The 19,303-nt window shown below is 38.0% G+C and overlaps 1 protein-coding gene across 18 annotated transcripts in view; it reads left to right on the top strand.

The window, feature by feature from the left end:
• The window catches only part of PPP1R19L (protein phosphatase 1 regulatory subunit 9 like), a 113,391-nt gene that overhangs the window by 46,124 nt on the left and 47,964 nt on the right, over positions 1-19,303 (top strand). For all 18 annotated transcript variants that reach the window (XM_046943443.1, XM_046943442.1, XM_046943447.1 and 15 more), the window contains 3 exons: positions 4,557-4,630; positions 17,424-17,545; positions 19,023-19,138. The gene's annotated coding sequence lies outside the window, so the exon portion shown is untranslated. The remainder of the gene's footprint in view (positions 1-4,556; positions 4,631-17,423; positions 17,546-19,022; positions 19,139-19,303) is intronic.

The raw sequence follows: 19,303 nt of genomic DNA on the forward strand, positions 1-19,303 counted from the left end.
TAAGTGGATGAAAGGACAAATGTTAAATTAAAAAAAAAAAGCAAGGTTTTGTACATTTTTGGGGTGGAGAAAGTCACATGGAAGGAATGAAAAAATCCAATGTAGTCGCTTAATTTTACAAATAAAAGTTTATGAATTTGATGAAGTTGTGAAGGATCTGGTTTTAAAGAGTAAAGAGTATGGATATATGGGAAAAAAGGTAAGTAGGAAATGTTTCCCACTTGAGTCAGTCAGATTTTGTATAGGACAACAATGTAAGAACTTGTGTTAACTTCATAAGAGAGGCTGTGTGTTTATGAAATGAATTTCATTTGTTGCTCATTTACTAAAGCTGCCTCAATATTTTACATAGGTGAATACAAATGAGCAGACATGAATTGGAGAACTAGGTAAACATCCCAATGACAGCTTTAGAAGGCTGAAAAGGCAAAGCAAAACTTCAAATACAAATTAACTTGGGTGAGAGGGAGTTGATACTTCAATACTGGGAATTCAGTATTGAGTTCAAAGTAAGGAAGAAAAATATTATTTGTACATTACTGGAAGAAAATTCTAGCTGATGAAAGGTACTGTTTGTTTCATCCTTTGAAGGGGAGATAGAAACTTCCTTAGGAGCAAAAACGTGAATTAGAGTTTGTGTTGGATGCTGTTTCAAAAAAGCCAGGGCAGCTCACCACACCTGGTGATATGCCCAGAAATGAGTGCTCAGCACTCCTGACAGGAGTCACAGCAGGTTGGTGCGGAGCGGCAGGTGCAGGCAGATGCATTTTGTTCAGCTTCTGGTCTAGGCTGATGAGGTGCAAGTCTGCTGTTCAGAAGAGTGCAGCAACTCTAGCCTAGTACTCTGCCTAAGCTGTTATGCACCGACTAGATTTTAAAGGGGATAATTGTTCTCGTGGAAATGTTCTATTACTGCAAACTCACTGAATCTGTCACTCAAAGAGGTTACTGCTCCTGGGAGGGTAGAGCAGGATCTACAGCCACATGGCTGCTCCTTCACTGAAGGAGCAACGCTGATGGCCATCTTCCATATCCCAGTAAAGGCACCTGCAGTCCTGGTTTATTTCTGATGAAAGCTGAGTTCACGAAATTGTTTCTACTACCTTTCTTGGTGGCAGAGAGGACAAAGAGACAGCAGTGCAGTCATAGTACTTGGCAGGACTGTGTGGGTCCCACAAAGAAGGGTTAAGTCTGACAGTGGAGCAATGTGATAGTGGATTTAGGAGATGGTACTGAGGATAGTTGGGTACTACTGCTATTACAAAATTTACATTGAATCAAACTTAGGTCATACTATCGGTATCTGGAAAGCAATGCTTATTAGAGTAATATTAGAAGGCAGAAGGAGCAAAATAAGAACTTTAAAATTGTGATCTTTCATACTGATAGGAGATGGTATTTCAGCCCTAACAAATCCCTGTGGAGGGCGCAGAGAGAGGTTTGAATGGTTGTTCCTTGTCCCAGAATAATAATAAGAAATTATGTATGTGTGTCTAAGACTAGATTCTGATCCTTAAGGAAACAGCAATCTGTCCCTAAGCAAAAGTCATAATCTTCTAAGACTTTATTATGTCTAATCCTGACTCTTTTTGCACAGCTAACTCATGAGTTTAGTAAATATGTGGTTCATGTTAGTGTTCACAGTCAATCTTTTTTTCTGGCTTAATCCATCCCAAGTAAATTAAGGGGAATATATATGATCCTGCAATTATAAATTACATTATAATCCAGGTAATATTAAAATTGAATGCATTAATGTTGCATAGACAGCTCTAACTCTGACTACTTAACTTTTAAGTGCTTGATTTTGCAATCAATTTAATTTCACTTTAACATTCACATGAAATATAACATTCACATGAAACTTGCTGCACTTACAAAAACAAAATCTGCTGGATGAAGATAGATATTTAACCTTTGGAAGTATGATTATGGTTTATGTGCTTGCAAAGGGTCATCAGGAATACCAGGCCTTTAGATCTACTCTTTTAAGCCTTTGCTAGTTGAGTTCAAAGAACAGCAGAAAACTAGAGAAGGCTAATTTTCTCCAGTTTGGACCACCTACTTTGCCAGAGGGATTCACAGCTATTTGCTGTGTCTGTAAACCCCTGCACAGATGCGCTGGGTTCTCCTGTGAATTCTGGGAAGTGAGGTTTCTTTAATGGTCACATTCCACTCCTGCTTTGTGCAGTATTATTCTCTTGTTCATATCATGCAAGGTGCCTCCCATCTACAGCCTGTCCCATCAAGTCCTACCCACTCCTTGCTCCCTCTGCTTCACTTCTTTTTGTTCAGTTCAGGTTGCCTGCCACTTCTTTTATGCTACCTGGGCATCAGAAGTTGGAAAACGATGTACAGCCTCTGGCCCAGTGCTGCAGGGCCTTAGCCCCCTGTCAGAAGCTGGGGAGCCATCAGAGAGCTTCACCACCAGCCTCCAGCTGCACTACAAGTAGGCAGGTCCATATGAGAACAACAATGGTTATTTCTTGTCTGAGGTGGCTGAGCTTCCTACCCTCTTTCCAATCTTGCTTCAAAGTATAGATGGCAGAAATATCTCAGCAGAATGGCAAGAAGAATTTACTATGAGCAAGACTAAGTATTTTCCCGTAACTTTGTTTTGGGAATTACTTTTCTCTTACTCAACAGCTGTGCTCTCTATAACTTTGGTGTCTAATATGTGCAGAAGGAAATTTTGGGGGGAAAGGTATTTCTTTTGTCACTGAGATGGATTGATGAGCTGGAACGTGTTGCACCTGTTGTTTGTCATGACTGCATAATACATTCTGCATCCATCACCCTTAAAGAGAATTAAGGCCCACTGTGGTTTTGTTCAATAGCTTTTCTTCCTAAAACTCTAAAACTGGGTCTGATAAATTATGTTGGTATGATCTTGTACTTTAGATACTGCTGGCTTCTTTCTGTTGGGAAGTTTTCTTTCCCACTTGCTATGAGATCAGCCTTTTGGCATTCTTGTAGCTTTTTCTTTACTTGCTTCACCTAAAGCTGTCAGAGTTCATTTCCTCCAGTTCACAGAGCATCTAAAATTTTGCCATTAAGGTTTTTATCTTTCATATCACAGAATTTCTGAACTGATTATACTACTATAGCTTTGTGAAGTATATTTGACCATTTTCTTCAGTATGAATTCTTTCATCTCATATAGCCCATATCAACTATTTGTCATTGGTATGTCCTCTTCCATTAACTCTTCATAATCAACTCAAATGGTGGGCTTGAAGTCAAAGGGCAAGAATAAGCCACTTTCGAGTTGTCAGAACATATTAAATCATGTCCACCCTGCAGTGACAATTATTTGATTGCTAATGTGATATTAATAGTAGCTAGTACGGATATTGACTTAAGTTTTACTCTAGTGATACAGGGTATTTGTTTCTGTCTGCGATAAGTAGAGTTATATTAACTTTGGACTGAGACCAATTGGGAATCTTAAAGTTTTCTTTGTGTTCTCTTTCCTGTGTTACTGGAAATTTTATTCTTGATCTCACATGGCAATATATATGTCTTCCAAGAGCAGGTTGTCTTAGGTTTTGCAGCATATTTTTGGTATTGCTGACTGGTTGCATACATGGCCAACTCACACTCAGTATTTTTAAGAAGGTCCATTTTTCAGATCCTTAGCCTAGACGGAAGTGTTATCCATATGATGTTTGTCTATGTCTGTGAGATCATTATAGATACAGTGCCTTGGCTTCCTCCTGTCTCAAATTCTTTTAGTGTTGGACTGAGTCACAGACTGTGTTTCTTTCTGGAGCTTCTCAGGTTTTTCTTCCAAAGTCAGTTGCATTTGAATTGCGTTTAACTCAGGCACCCCTTCATAAGGCTTTTTTTTCCTTTTGGTTTAACACTGGAGTTTTGTTTCACTTTTCCAAAAGCCATATTAGTTCAGATCAGAAGTTTATCTTAGCCTACTATCCTGTCACTGTTTGTGGTGAGCGGCAAATCATAGAATCATAGAATGGCCTGGGTTGAAAAGGACCACAATGATCATCTAGTTTCAACCACCCTGCTATGTGCAGGGTCACCAACCACTAGACCAGGCTGCCCAGAGCCACATCCAGCCCAGTCTGGAATGCCTCCAGGGATGGGGCATCCACATCCTCCTTGGGCAACCTGTTCCAGTGTGTCACCACCCTCTGTGAAAACTTCCTCCTAATATCTAACCTAAACCTCCCCTGTCTTAGTTTAAGACCATTTCCCTTTGTCCTATCTCTATCCACCCTTGTAAACAGCCATTCCCACTCCTGTTTATATGCTCCCTTCAGGTACTGTAAGGCCACAATGAAGTATCCCTGGAGCCTTCTCTTCTCCAAGCTAAACAAGCCCAGTTCCCTCAGCCTTTCCTCATGCCTGGGGAAAATAGAACGATGCTTTTCTAGAATACCCTTCTATGAACCAGGAGTATTTTAAAGATTTGGTAATTTCCAATTTACCTACAGTTTGCTTTTTCGTTTTGATGAAATATATGGAAATATATGTTCTACTAAACAGAAGTTTTGGGAGCAACGTTTAATTTAGTTCTCCTTCTTCTGTATCAGATGTCCTGCTTGCATGAGGAGAATGCTGTGAAGAGGCATAATCACCGATAAATTCAAGGCAAGATGGTGTAAAGGTAAGAGTGTTTAAGAACTAATGCTTTTACCTTGTCAAACTGTGCATTGGGATTAACCTTCCATATTTTTATGATTCTAAGATGTGTTAAGACTCAATAATGACATTTGAATATGCAGTGCAAGCTTGAAGTCTGCTGTAAAAGAGAAGTTAGATATAATGAAAGTAGGAACAACAACAAAAAAGGGTGTCTAGGAGGTCTCCTTTTCATATTGTAATGTGCAGTAATGACTCAACAAAAGTAATGGAGAGAATGACACAGCAAGAAGACCAAGTGGGTATTTTGGTTAGTTCCTACTACAATTAAGGAAACCACAAAACCACATCAATCCCTACTCTGCTGAACCAGAGACAACAGAAAACAGTGATTTTGTTTCTAGAACTGCAAAACACAAGAATAAAAGTTTAGTTTATTCTCAGGAATTAACCTGGATTTCTTTCAGAATTCTACTGACATATAAAACTAATGTGTTATTGCACCATGCTTGGGTGTGACATGAAGCAAGCCATCCAGGCACTGATGCCATGTATGCCACATGAACTGGAAAATTGTATTCCATTTTACACTTTTTCCAAGTGGAGGTTACTTGATTCCTGCTAGAATAAACCCATCTTCAGCCATATTTTGTCATGCTATAAAGGGAAAACATAGTTAGCTGTATTTAAACGGTAACATTTTATTTTCATTATCAACTGTTTCACAAAATAGACAAAGAGTGATACAAATAGGAGAAAATGATTATTCTATATTCTAGGCATTTCTAAAGTGATTCTGTATAACTGGGCCTGATGACTACTGACAGCGCTGTTTTGTTTGCTTAAAGAGGTATGCCGTGACCTCATTGTTATGCTTCTTTCTCAGCAGTACCTGTATGCAGCAGGTAGAACCAAACAAATATCTATCCCACTGACCCAGAAGGAGTCCTGAGACCTTTCTGAGCAGTTTCCTCTAAGCCTTCTCAAAGCAGCTATGCAAGATGTTGCAGGGTCCTGTAATGTCTATAAAGCAGGACAGACACTTCATACCTCAGAATCTATAGAGGCCTATAGAGTAAAAGCAAGGCTGACTCATTTAGAAAGTCAGCCCTGCACCAGTATTGGTCACAGATAGTTTCTCCATGTTTAGCTCTGTTGGCTTCTGGGTATGCAACAGTGGAGCTGTGTAAACAGCTGCAGCACAGCCAAGAATTCAGGAACATAGCTGGAAATGTTTTTGGCTTCTGAAAATGTCTGAGCCTCGCAAGTATAATTAGATCTTTCTGTGAACGGAAAACTGAAGAATGGCATTTTTCTGTGATACAGATCATAGTCAAACTGCTTGTAGTTTTAAGTATAGCAGTACTTTAAGTCACTCACTGTACTCTTTAAGTTGGAAATAACCTGTAAGTACATCGGTGTTGGACATCTATAGCTGTAATGAAGTGACAGAATGGTTAGCATTCTTCCAACCACAAACCACAGATCATGTGTTCTTCTTTCATCTGCCTTTAAAAGTAGAGGCTATGTAGAAATTAGCTCATAGGTTATGCATGAGAACGGTATTCTTTTGACCAAATATATGTCAGGAACTGGGAATTTTTTTTACCCATTTATGAATATTAATAACATAATAAGCAGAGCAAATATACGTTGATGCTCCAGATAGCATGGGATGAGGCCAACATTTTTTGTGCACCCAAGATTCAGAAAAGAGGAATATGAGGAAAACCAACATTGTTTAGGATAGATCAAAAAAGACATGAGCAACATCGGAAAGGTTTCATAATGGTAGGAGACTGATACTGAAATATCTAGATCCTTCCACCTTTCCAAAGGAACAGCAAGCATATAGTACAGTACAATAATTCAACTGTGAGCTTCGTTTGTTTACTTAGCAAGTGACTATCCAAAATGCTGGCAGTCTGAACAATGACTATGACCTGTTTTAAAACTGTACTCAAAGCTAATCCTCCCCTTAGTTGTGATTCCTAGGGAAACAGGTAGGTCTCCTATGACAGTCCAATTATCTTAATAAACTCTCCTCTTAAACTGTTTCCTCTTGATGACTGCTTGGTGAGAAATATTTTGAAATCTTCTGTTAAACATCACTAGAATAGATAATAGTTTAATATACTCATTGTTCAAGGAAGAAAGCATTCATACTGTTACATCAGAACTTTGCATGGTAAAAATGATCAAATGTCTTAAATCCTTCTCATCTTTCCCTACAGAATCATTCAAGTATTATCTAGTTCACAAAACATTATCTGCTGAAGAACAAAGATAATTTTGGAAGATTAAACAATAGTCTAAGTGTCTAAGTATGTAGGTCACTACAAAAGTAAAGCCTCCTATTTATTTCCACAGAAACTTCAACAGATACAAAGAGCATGATAACACTAGCTGATAGAACAAATTCTCAGCTACAAAACACTATTTTTTCAATACAGTCACCACTGCTAGTTATACATTTTTAGCCTGCGATGAACGAGAGCCTGCATGCCATGCTTGTAAAAGTCTATATGGCTTTCCAGAATGTAGCTTGTCTCTCACATCACTATTGCCACTACTGAAGCACCACCACCCACTACCTCACTGTGTTCACATCCACTCTTTGATCTTCATAAACATTCAGCAAGCGTCAATGAATGTCAGTGGGTGCCAATTTTTCCACATGGAGGAATTCAATTACACAGTTTTGCTTCATATACGCTTCCGTGTTGGATGCCATTTTGTCAGAGTGCCCCTCTGCTGCCATCTGTCACGTGGCAACAACTGTAATGGAGTATTCACAGACGGGTAAAGGCTTTACTGCCATACATCCTCCTCTGACATTGTGCGACAACATAAGAAAATAGGAGGCATTACTTTCAGAGCAGCCCTTGTATACGCTATAATTGAATACTGAGCAATAAGTTAAAAAGGAAAATAAACTCGCTCATATTTTCTGAGCAATTCTATGGGCAATTTTTGATAAAGAAGGAGTACTTAGGAACATCTGCTTATAGGATATTCTAATTGAGTGTTGCTTTCTGCCTTTGAAGTTGTAGTTTGTAGAATTACTTTTTCTTTTGTACCCTGATGCTACTGGTATCAGTCATTGAGTCTTTAACAGTTAGGCTTTTGATATTGCTATAAGTTCATTATTTATAAGTAAATCTAAAAATCAGAAAAGAAAAATGTTAGTACAGTTAAGTGCCACTAGCATACTAAAGTAAAGATCTTAAAATACTGACCTATAAAAAGCTAAAGTGAGACTTAATTTCTGAATTGTGAAGACCTTATGCAGTATTTTTAAGAATTAAAACTCATCTGATGTTATAACTGTCAGGGGTTTTTGTTGTTTTGTTTGCTTTGGATTTTTTGTTTTTGTTTGTAATCAAGCAGAGTTGACAATTTGCTAATACTTATGAGTCTATTTCTGAGCTTTCTTATTAGAAACAGTTCTGGAACTCTGTGATGAGTCGTGCAATTCAAGAAACACATGATAGGCATTTAGCTTTCTGAACTGTGCAGCATGTGAGGTGAACCAAGACACAGTAATTGCAATGCTTCCCAGGCCCTTTCATTTGAAGACTTCCAATGCCTGTTGTGGCAGATCTCTGCTTGGCAATCTTCCATATCTGCTAGAATAGTTCTCTTTTCTCTTCATTGGATGCCTTTCCTTCCTTTTGCTTCTAGTTTAAGCCTTTTCCTGAAGCTTCCCAGATTTACTTTACTCTGTTGCTAACTATGTCCATAAGCATCTGCTGTACCTGGTTTCAAGGGGAAAATACCACTTTGGAACTGGAGACTTTTACTTTAGCACATCCTTGCCTTAACCTGTATGATGCTAGACTTCTAGATGGCTTTTATATGAAAGGAAGGTAATCAGTTCCAAATTCACTGGTGCACTTGTTCCCATCCCTGCTGATGCACCCTACAGAGGCTCCTCAGCTGTTGCACCTGGGTCTCAGAGGACTCCAGTGTCATCATCCTTCTCACAACTCTTTCTGCAGAAAGGGAACCAAACAGGAGCTGACTCGAGCCATAGGATGTATGTGCTAGTCCTTCTTCATGATAGCAGCAAGCATAGGTTTTTCAGATCTTTGTCTCTTTGCATGCTCTTCTCTGTTTCCCTCCTCAGCGTAGCTGCAAAACCTGTGCGGATTCCAGACTCTTCAGCTAGTGCAATTCTGCAGGCCTTGGTGAAACAACTGAAAGCATATTCTAAATTTCCATGTTCCCATTTTGTTGGTACGCTTGAGCATTTTTTCCACTTTGTTGGAATTCCTCCTTCCTGAATTTGCTTTTTTTTCTCCTCATTCTGTTTTTTTGACAGCTACGATTGCTGTCGTTCTATCATATAAATTACAGGTGCTGCATCTTTTACCCAAAATAATGGGTGACACTTCCTTCTATAAGCTCTAATTGTTTTTGGAAGCTGACTCTCCTCATCTTCATCAGGTGATCCTTTGTCCTCTTAGTCCACTTGGTAGAATCAGTTTCCCTGGCACGCCCATTTACTTAGCATATCCATTTTACTGCTCAGATACATCTATTTAAATGTTAATAAGCCTCACTCCTCCTACCACCCAACTCAGACATCCACTGTGCGTTTTTCACTGCCAGTGGGCGTCTCAAGAGAAATCAACACATTGACTTAAGATAATACAAAATGAAATGATTGGCTTCGTTGCACTTCACATTCCATAAAAAGAACACTGAAATCTTTCTTCCATGCTCAGCATCTTTGCCTCCCATCACTGTTATTTAACATCCTGGAGCTGTTTGGAAAAAAGATTGTGCCTGTTGCCTCCTACTCAGATGTAAAGATACCTTGTTGAATTCAGTCTCCCTCATCAAATGTCACCTGCTCTGAGGATTTATTCTTATATGGTTGCGCACTGCGTAATGCTTACACAGCTTTTTGCACAGCTCACCAGTGTTATCACATAGCCATCACAAAATGAGTTGGAATTATATTTCTCATCTCCTGGGCCAATTTATTGCACTACGTGGGAGAGTTTCTAATCTCAGTTATACCAAAATCAATTAGAACGTTCTGGATATTTGCCAGCACCAGATCAGATTCTGAGTCATTCTTCTGAGTCGTGCACTTTTTTCCCCCCTCATTTCCTTTTCATTATGAAAATCTGTGTCACAGTCAGAAATTGGTTATAAAATGGTATAATTTTGCTAATGTGTTTTATGTTTGGAAATTTCTATTCAAAGTTAGTTCTTCTGTAATTGGATGTGCATACTTGAGTTCTATGTGTGTTGAATACTCACATTGTTCATTAGCCACAAAGGCCTGCTTAAATCTATGTTAAACTGTAGCCATCTTAAATTCTTTTTATTAACACAAATAATTGATTCTAAAATCCATTGCCACATAAGGAGTATGCTAAAACAACTTGCTCTGGTTTTGGATTGACTGTGTATTATGCTGACTTGCTAGTAAAACAAAACAAAACCCACAGATGCTCACTTTCCAACAACTGCAACAAAACACTTATTTTGTATTATGCAATTTACTGTTGTTCAGTAACATAAACACATCCCAGACAGCAAGATAAGTTTACTCAAGTCAGGGTGTAAGTCACCCCAGAAACTTTCAGCACTTAGATCTAAACACCAAGCAATCAGGCATTTTAGTACATTTTCTTCCCAAGGCATTCACTGAGTCTTCTCATCATTGAAGTCCACACGTCTTAATTTGAGAGCTTGTTTGTCATTTAACGAGAGTACTTTTTTCACCTTGTTTTTCAACCTAGCATTTTTACAGCAGCTATTAAAGGCAGCCTGAATAATGGAATACTTCCTCTTCATCTCCCACCTTCCAGGAATTATTCACCTTTTCTTTCCAAATTTAAAAAGTAATGGCAGCTTGTTACTATCCACATATACAGAAGTTTAGAAGCCCAGCCTTCTCAAATTGGACCAAATATTGCACTCATTTACACCCTAAAAGTCAATGTGAATGGAGCAGTAAGACAGACTATCAACTGCAGTTGGTTTGTGACCAATCTGTTTGCTTTAACCTACATATCCACCCATTTTCCTTGCTTTTCATTTGCTTCCATTTAATATCAAATTTCTGACATGAACACAGGTATCTACCTTCTACATGAAGGCTTCAGAGTGTTAGTGATTTTCCCAGTGCTTTTCATGCAAAACAGAATGAATCAGCTGGAACAGACTGTTACAGTCAGCCTGCAACTCATTCTGAAACTGTGGTGTATCCAGCTAAATCAGTGAGAGGTAGTATAGTTGTATTTTTCCATAGGAGATGCTACTATGTAGGGATAGCCAGGGAGAGACTTGAGTGATACTCTCCAAGAGATAAGCATAGGTCTCGTAGACCTGCAAAGAATGATGTTATCCTGGAAAAAATAATCTCACAGAGTTCTATTTGGCAGAGTAGCTTTTTCTGGAGTCTCTTCTGGAACATATTTTACTGTTATAATACTTACGTTAGGGAGCAAAAGCACCATTATTTTTTGGAAATTCAGAAATACTCAATTCATATATGACTGCCATTTCAGTGCAATGATGCCATGTTTCAGCCACTCAAAGCACACCAGGGGCTGGGCACCTTGGGGAAGGCACAAGTGCAGTGCTGTGATTCTAGTCCGTGCTAGCGGGCAAAGTTGAAAGAAGGAGCAATGTGTGTTGAAAATGGAAAAAATTTCCTCAGAGATTGTCCTGAAATGCGGGGTCCAATATTTGCTCTCAGAACTGTTTTTCAGTGGCAGTCTACTGTCATTAGTACTTTTCTCTAAAATGTATCTCTTAGCTTTTGAAAGCTGAGTTTTCATTATTTAAAAAAAAAAAGAGAGAAAAAAATCCCTTACAGACAAAAAAGGTTTTAAGTAAAAGTTGAAAAACATCCAAAATTTTCTCTGTGAAAATAAAAGCCTCTTTTGTTCATGCCTACTCCCCTCCTCTTGTACCACTCCCCAGCCAGTCTTAGGAGTGATTAACAAATAGAAACCTTTGTTAGAAATTAGTTCTGCTTGAAAATGCATCACAAGAACCCCCCTTAAGGCAGAGGTTATCTAACAAATATTTTCCTTTTCGTTTCTTATTATTCTTTCATCAGTTTGCAGTGGATTTCTCATTTATTGAGCAAGTAAGTTGAAACAAAGAGCAAATATTGAATAGTTGTTTTCTGAAAACAGGTTGTGAAATTTACATCTTTGTTTCACCCCAAAATAAATAACAAAACAACAGCAAAAAAAACATGCACTACTATCTAATATTATTATTCCAATCTTGTTTTGTTAACTATACGTGCAGTTCAGAGCCTCAGCATGACAAGTGAACGCAGAATAGAGATAATCTCTGCCTTGGGGGTTATGGTTGCTTTGCCGGCTGAAGTAAACAGGGTCCACAATCATGGAGAAGCAGTGGCTGAGGGCCTCAGTCAAAGCAGCAGGCTGGGAAAAATGGCCCTTGCAGCTGCTTTCTGAATGTATTGAGTGTGGCAAACCTGCATTTGTGAAGTTGGAGTACAGGATTTGGCAGTAACTGGAAAGTGAAATGATCTGACTTGATCAGTGGCTTTTAGCAATGAGTTTAGAGTATCTTAGACTTCTTTGGGAAAAAAGAATGTACTGCAGCTACACTGACTTTGGCTCACCTGCCTGGTTAGATCAAACATAGAAGTGTTTTGCCTGGGAGGATGCAATGAAACAGCCAAAGTATATTCTGTGCTTTGTTTACAGTTAGCAGTTTACAGTTGCTCTGGTGGGGAACTACTGGGGCTCCTCAGAGGGTTCCTGGAAACTAATACTGGAGAGACCAAGAGAAGTCATGTGTTTATCTTCTATTGGTTTTTCCTAAAACACTCTGAAGAGGTGCTCGTATTGCAAGTTCTTAAAAAAAAAAAAAAACACCCTCCAGCAATGAAGTTGCTGCCATTTCCCTTGACAGTCTATTCATGTGCTCTGCAATTTCTGTCTATTGGAAAGCTTTCCATGGCATATAATCCAAGTCTCCCTTGCTGCTTTAAGCATGTTACCATACCCACTAAAAGAAGGACAAGAAATAAGTAGTGTAATGCTTTCCTTGAATCCTTGAAAATAGTTATTATGCTTTCCTTCAGTCTTCTTTTCACCAGACTTAAGGACTCATTTCAGTCTGTTTTTTTTACTCATGTTTTAGAGGCCTGTTTTTCAAACAAGAAATGCCAGCACTTTTTGTAGCATAAAAAAAAATCTCTCCCTAACAATAATTACGCACTTTTAATATGAGGTATAAAAATGCATTCTTTCTTGGAAAACATTTGTGAAGCATAATGTGTATGGCCAGTGAGAAATAAACTATCAGACTTAAAGTTTATACTGAAAAATTCTACACTGTGCGTGAAGTAGGGAGCTATGCTAATGCGTACTAACATAAAATGAGCGTAGTCAAGCCTTCTTTTAAGCAGCTTGAAAATACTTATCACTATATGGAAATACATGTAATTTCCATATGCAAATTCTTTTATTAAAAAGGCTCAATTCTTCATTCCGTAATTGGCTTTGGCTGTCAAGCAACATGCTAACAATAAATTCCATCTCTTTTTATAGCACATCTGCTAGTAGTGGATGACAGTCAATTGGCAGAACTGATATCCCAGACATTGGCTCAAAATCGCTTTTTTTCCCCCTCATTTCATTCATTTCCTGCCAGTTGAAAATCACAGCATCCTAAAAATGGTATCAGTTCATACTGGCCCTCAGAAGAGAGTGGTCCTCAGAACTGATGCCTTTACAACATGCACTAAGCAATGCCTTCTCTCTTGCATCATCTGACTGAGGTTATGGACTGGAACACGCAAGTTACAATTCAAAGTCGATAAGAATGTCAAAATCTAGCTTTTTCTTCTCTAATCTGTTCTCAGGTTACAAGCATTTCTCCTCATTTGTACCAGTACTATAAGTTAAATAATTCCATGTCATTCAAACATGCTGACTTTTATGTGACTTCACTCCTTTTTCTCATCTTAATCTCAATCTGAACAGATTATTTCCTGTTGTAGTGTACGTCCAAGGATTCACTTAGGTTAGATAAGACTATCCACCTATAAATTCTTTGACTCCTGTGTATTGGTCTGTCTCTGTACTTGCACCTTCATGCACTTCTACTTGTAGGTCTCAGAAACTTTGCTTGAATGTTCAAAATCAAAGAAGGGTGAGTTCTACCTCAACTCATTCCCTCTAATCCTGGCTTGTTTTGCTAACCCAGCATTTATTTTATATTTGAAGAACAACCTTTCAAAAACCCAGGGAATGGCGAAACACCGGAATAACTTCATGAGATCATCCCAGGATCCTGACTCCAACAATAGCCAGTAGCAGATGACCAGTATCCTGTTTCTGATGATAGCCAACAGCAGATGCCTGGGGAATAGTGTAAAAGGAAAGTGGGCACGTGCCCATACATATGTCTGCAAGGACTATTTCTGCATCATTCTATGCAACTGCAAGAGGAATGAGTACTCTGTAGATCGTAAGATGGATTCTTGTGTCATTGGTGGTTACAAATTACAGACGTCACAGGGAATAGAGAAAATGGCAGTGGCTTCTTCATTCTCTGTAAAGAGTAGTGCTAAATACATCTTTATGCATAATAGTCTTCTCATCTCTAGGCTCAGGAAATTCCTCTGAAAAACTGAAGTTGTTATTATTTGGCTCATTTCTAGCCTTGAAAATACTTCAGTGGTCTCAGTGCAACCACTAAAGTACTTCTAAGAGGCTAATGAGTTACATTTCATTGCATTATTCAAAAATTGACTTCTCTCATGCTCTGTGATATTAGATCAAAGTTTTAAGAGAAAGGATTAAAAAAAAAGCCCAAATAATAATGGGAAATGAATTCATTTTGCAAATTGTCATTCCCCAATAGAACAGGAGTAACAAGTGCAGAAGAACTTCTGTTGCTGAATTATCTGCCAGTGGTGGGTGAATAAATATTGTAAATGTACCTGCAGAAGGGAGAACCTGGATGAAGTCATAAACAAGAAATACCTTTTGGCCTCCTTATTGCAGAGCAATTCAAATTTTAGTTCCTTTTTTGTTATTGTTGTTGCAACTTAACTCAGAAGGTCAAGAAATAGAATGCCAGCATTCTTAAATTTCTATCTAGATAATCTTATTTCTAATGTACGTGGGATGAGACCATCCAGGCACTAATCAGATCAAAGAGAGGTGACTACATATTTGATACTTTGTGCAAAGTAATCTGTCTTACTTTAAATGTATTAAGGTTGCAAAATTGAGTACAGAAGTAATACAGAAATCAGGAAGATCATTTTTCATTTCATCCATAATATGTTGATTTGATATTCAGGGAAGGAAATAAGGATATTAAAAGATCAGCTTGAAGTGGATTCTAAATACATCTGTAATAAAGCTGTGATTAAACAGTATGCCATTAAATAGTACTGTTACCTGCAATAGTAGATCTATTACCTGTAGTTTGCTTGGGAAATATGATTTAGTCTGGTTTGCCCCCATTTATGAGGATGTTACAGTAACATCTGAGCTGAACTGAGTTGCGAACAACACTAAGCCAAACAAGTTTAACAGATGTTATGATGGTGACCTCACATTTTGGTCTAGACAGGCTAATGAAATGATTGCATAACAGAAAGAAACCTCCAAAATTGGGTAAAATACAGGTTTTGATGAAGATAAAAAATGAAGCTATGGGACACATAGAAAATTTAGAAAGTAAATCGAAATGTGTTCGGTGGAATGACAGTTTTCATTGGAATGTGATGAGATCACTTCGGTGGCTGCACCTGCTGGGTAAAATAGTGTTTGAGTAGATATTCAGGCTTAATATCTATATGAAAATCTGCTCCTTAGACCAGGGACTCTGTAAACCCAACAAAGACAACCGAAATGTACATATTGACTTTAAACCAAATCTGTATCTAAGTGCTCCTTTGCAGGGGTATTTTCCAAAACTGCTTTTTCCCTGTATAACAGTATCAGAGGCAGAAATAACTGCCATGGGAAGCTGGTAGTTTTTCGGTGATTGAAGTTTTCCTTAACAGTTAACCATGAAAAAAAAATTCATCTTGTTCTGAATTGAGATGTTCTTATTTTATGTCTCTAATTCAATTAATTTGAAAGTGAGAAGAAAAGAGTGGTCTGATTATTTTTATCCTGATGCCTTGGTCAGTGTTAGAAGCACTAGAAGCAACTTGCAGAAAGGCAAGGTTAGTGAGCAGGCTACAAAATGCTGGAAATGCAGCAAGGGCCACAGCTGTGGTTGATTATGGTTTCTTCTCATATATATGTGACATATATGAATATGTGACTAAGTATATTTGCACTGATATGAAGGAGTTCTGAGTCACATTATCTTAATTTGAAGAGGCGGTGACTTAAAGAATTTCTGTGCAATTTTTCTAGTTTCAGATTATTAACAGTTTGAAGAATGAGAACTGTGTCTTCGTGGCTCACAGAGGAGCCCAATTACATGTTGAGGCCAAATGTGGAGAGTCTAATTCTAGCAGAGTTAACATACTCACATTTTGAACATCTGTAAAGTCTAATGTGAACTGAATGTTAAGTAAAAGCAGCTTCATTTGTTAGTAGAGTATGGCATATTGCTATTTATTTCAATGCAACTTCTTTTCCACAGGCTACAAAGATACCGTTTTTGGAATAGTTTTTAAGGGTTATGCTAGGTTTATGGAACCGAGTTTTGTATCTTTCCTGACAACCTGGGACTTGGGTCATTATTTTGTGCAAAGATTTCACAACACGGGAAAACAAAATCAAACCAATGAATGTGAAATGATCCATAAGTTTCCCAACATACTTTTTGTTCATTTAAAGTTCTGATTTTAGGCTGTATTCAAAAGCTTTTCAAGACAGGAAATAAATGTTGAAAACAGTAAGAAAAAAAAAGTTTATTATTTCTCAAAGAATTAAAGCATGAGTAGACAAGTTATCGAGCTGTTATTACTGCAAAGCTGAATGTTGCCTGGTTTACATTTCAGGCAGAGGTAATTTTGGGGAAAAAAAAAAAAAACCAAACCTACAGGCTTTGGAATGAGGAATATTTTTCTATTTCTGATATTAAGAAATTGGCAGCTGCTTAAATAAGCTCAGTAGTATGGTATGTCAGCCCAAGTACCGGGGAAAGACTCTTTGGAAAGATTCACTGCCAAAATTCTCCAGTGCACATCCCTATCGTTAAAGCAGCCTTTGCAAAGACACATCAGGTTGTTCTTTGACCTGGAAATGGGACAGATGAGCAGCACATTAGGACTTGCTCTTTACTGGTAGGTCTGAGTTTTGAGACAGACACCTCCAAAGTCTCATTAAATACCACTCCTTGGAAAGATGTGATTACAAACAGAGCATAATTTACTTTGCTAGCATGCTTCACTACCTGGCTGTGATCACCAGCTTTCTGGTGTTTGGAGTGTGAAGACATAACCAGAGCTAGAGGTATAAGAAAAACATCAGAGCTAGATTGTGCCTCAAGGCACAATTGATTCTAGTTGATTCTACTGTCCTTCCTGTTATATCTTGTGATGTTTTCTGTACTCATATATTCACCCCATAAGACATCCATGTGAGCAGCTCTGTGGTTTTTTTTTCATGTTTAAAGCAAGTTGCTGTAATCAGCTTTTCTGTAACCTTAACTGTAGTTGTTATGGCCATATTAAAGTATTACTTTCCAGGTTCAGCCTTGATGTAACTCCATGATTAGAGGCTTAAACTCCAGTGTGGGGAAAGTCTATAACAAAACTGAAGCTCTCTTTAATTTCCTGTGATTCAGCATGCTTGACAGCAACCCAGCTTTTCTTCCTGTGCTGTTAGGTTTGGGACTTGCCCTCAGAGTGCCAGCGGACTGCTGCTACCTCTCCAGCTCATTGTTCCCGATTGCATCATTGATGGTTAACCACTTGTCCAGTGCTGGCTTGGAGGAAAAGATATGTCAAGTGAGTATGCAGTTGTTGTTCAACAGACCCAAACCTCACCAAAGCACGCTTATTTCGAGGGAAAAGTGATTTTTCAGTGATGTGAGTGTACTTTGGATTAATCCCTGAGATGCTTTCCTTATTTAAATTGATAATGGAAAATATTGAGCATAGTGATGTAAGGGGGCATTGAAGGCCAGGACAGGATCTTTTGAAGGGATAAATTGTTTTATGGCCACTAGTAGTAGTACATTGCTTCTTAAATAAAGATACAGAAACAAATGTTTCATCCCTTATGTGGTTATGTCTACATTGACTTTTACTATAAGAATGTGGCCTGTATATTTAGAAAATAAATAATGTTACAGGAGCAATCTTTTAAGTTTGTTTCCAGAGTGCATTTATTTGAGACTCCCCTAGTTTAGTAGCTACTTGCTAATGGTATTTCCTAAATTAAAAAGCCATCGTGAATAGCCTCTCATTCTTCTGCTCCAAAAATAAGCACAAAAGCCAGCAGCTTTGCAGTCAGAAAGCCTAGGAATGTAATTCTGAAGTAACTCCAGCTGTGAAATCTAGGAAATCAGCCAGGCTGGTTTCAGCTCCCCTTAAACTAGGAACTTCCACCTACCAATAAAAGGAATGGGCACTTTGTTTATCTTTCCACAGGGTACTGATATACATCTAAAATGTGTCTAATTGAATCAATCAATCAACTGTCAAGATGAGTCCTCTAGTAGTAGCATTGAAACAGCGATAACCCACCAGCAGATAATGAAATTCTTTCAACGATTCTGAGTGACACTTGAATACAAACATCTGACAGAAATTTTCAAATTAGATAATACCTTTGAACAGGTGGCTGGCACATCTCTCTGCAGTTCAGAAAGAGGTAGTGCCTGCTATTCACCAGGCACTGAAGAGGAAATTGCTCTCCTGCCATGTATTTTTTCAGTTATAGTTCATAACAGTAGTGCAAAGCTTGGTGATTGCTTCTGAGAGATTACTTATTTGCTTGGATTTGGAGGGTGTGGGTTTCTTTTTGCCACTTACTTTAGGGGTTATGGTAGGAAAGACTTCAGTCATAAGATAGTTATTTCTTGGTACATCTGGACAATGCGTGCTTGGATTCAAAAGCTAAATTAGAAATGAGAAAAGAACAGTTTAAGTGAAATGGGTTTTCTCATATTTTTCTTAAAAAAAAAAATCTGTCTTAATGTAAAGCATTTTCTTTACAGTTATTTTGTCCTCTAAAATTTTTTTAAATGAGGACTCCCTTTCAAAGGAAAAACTGAATGGTTGTATTTGAACTTTCCAAAGTTAACTCTAACCACTGTTGTTTATATACATGCACACACACACACACGTATGTATATACACATAAAGCTATTTTACAGATTCACTGATAATAATCATTTCTCTGAGAATGCTGATGTGAATTTAGCATTTGCATAAAATGCTTCTCTTTTTTTCTTATAATGCCATTTGCTTACTCATCTAGCATAACTGCAGATACATCTGGCAGTGGGCAACTGATTCCTCTTTTCTGTCTCGAGAGAGTTTGCAAATGGCATGTGTTCTTGATGGTTCCTTGCATCATACTGAAAAATTGTCCTGGTAAGTAAGAGATCTAAATTATTGTGTTCTGTTCTTTATAATGTATACCTAAATTCTACCTTCTGTTTTAATCTCCGCCTTTCATTTTTGTGTTATTTTACACAATTATCGCTCACGTAACAGCCTTACCTATTAAAGAAGTGAACTGAATTTTTGAACCTGAAT

Source organism: Gallus gallus, chromosome 7 (genome assembly GCF_016699485.2).
Source record: "Gallus gallus isolate bGalGal1 chromosome 7, bGalGal1.mat.broiler.GRCg7b, whole genome shotgun sequence".
NCBI lineage: Eukaryota > Metazoa > Chordata > Aves > Galliformes > Phasianidae > Gallus > Gallus gallus.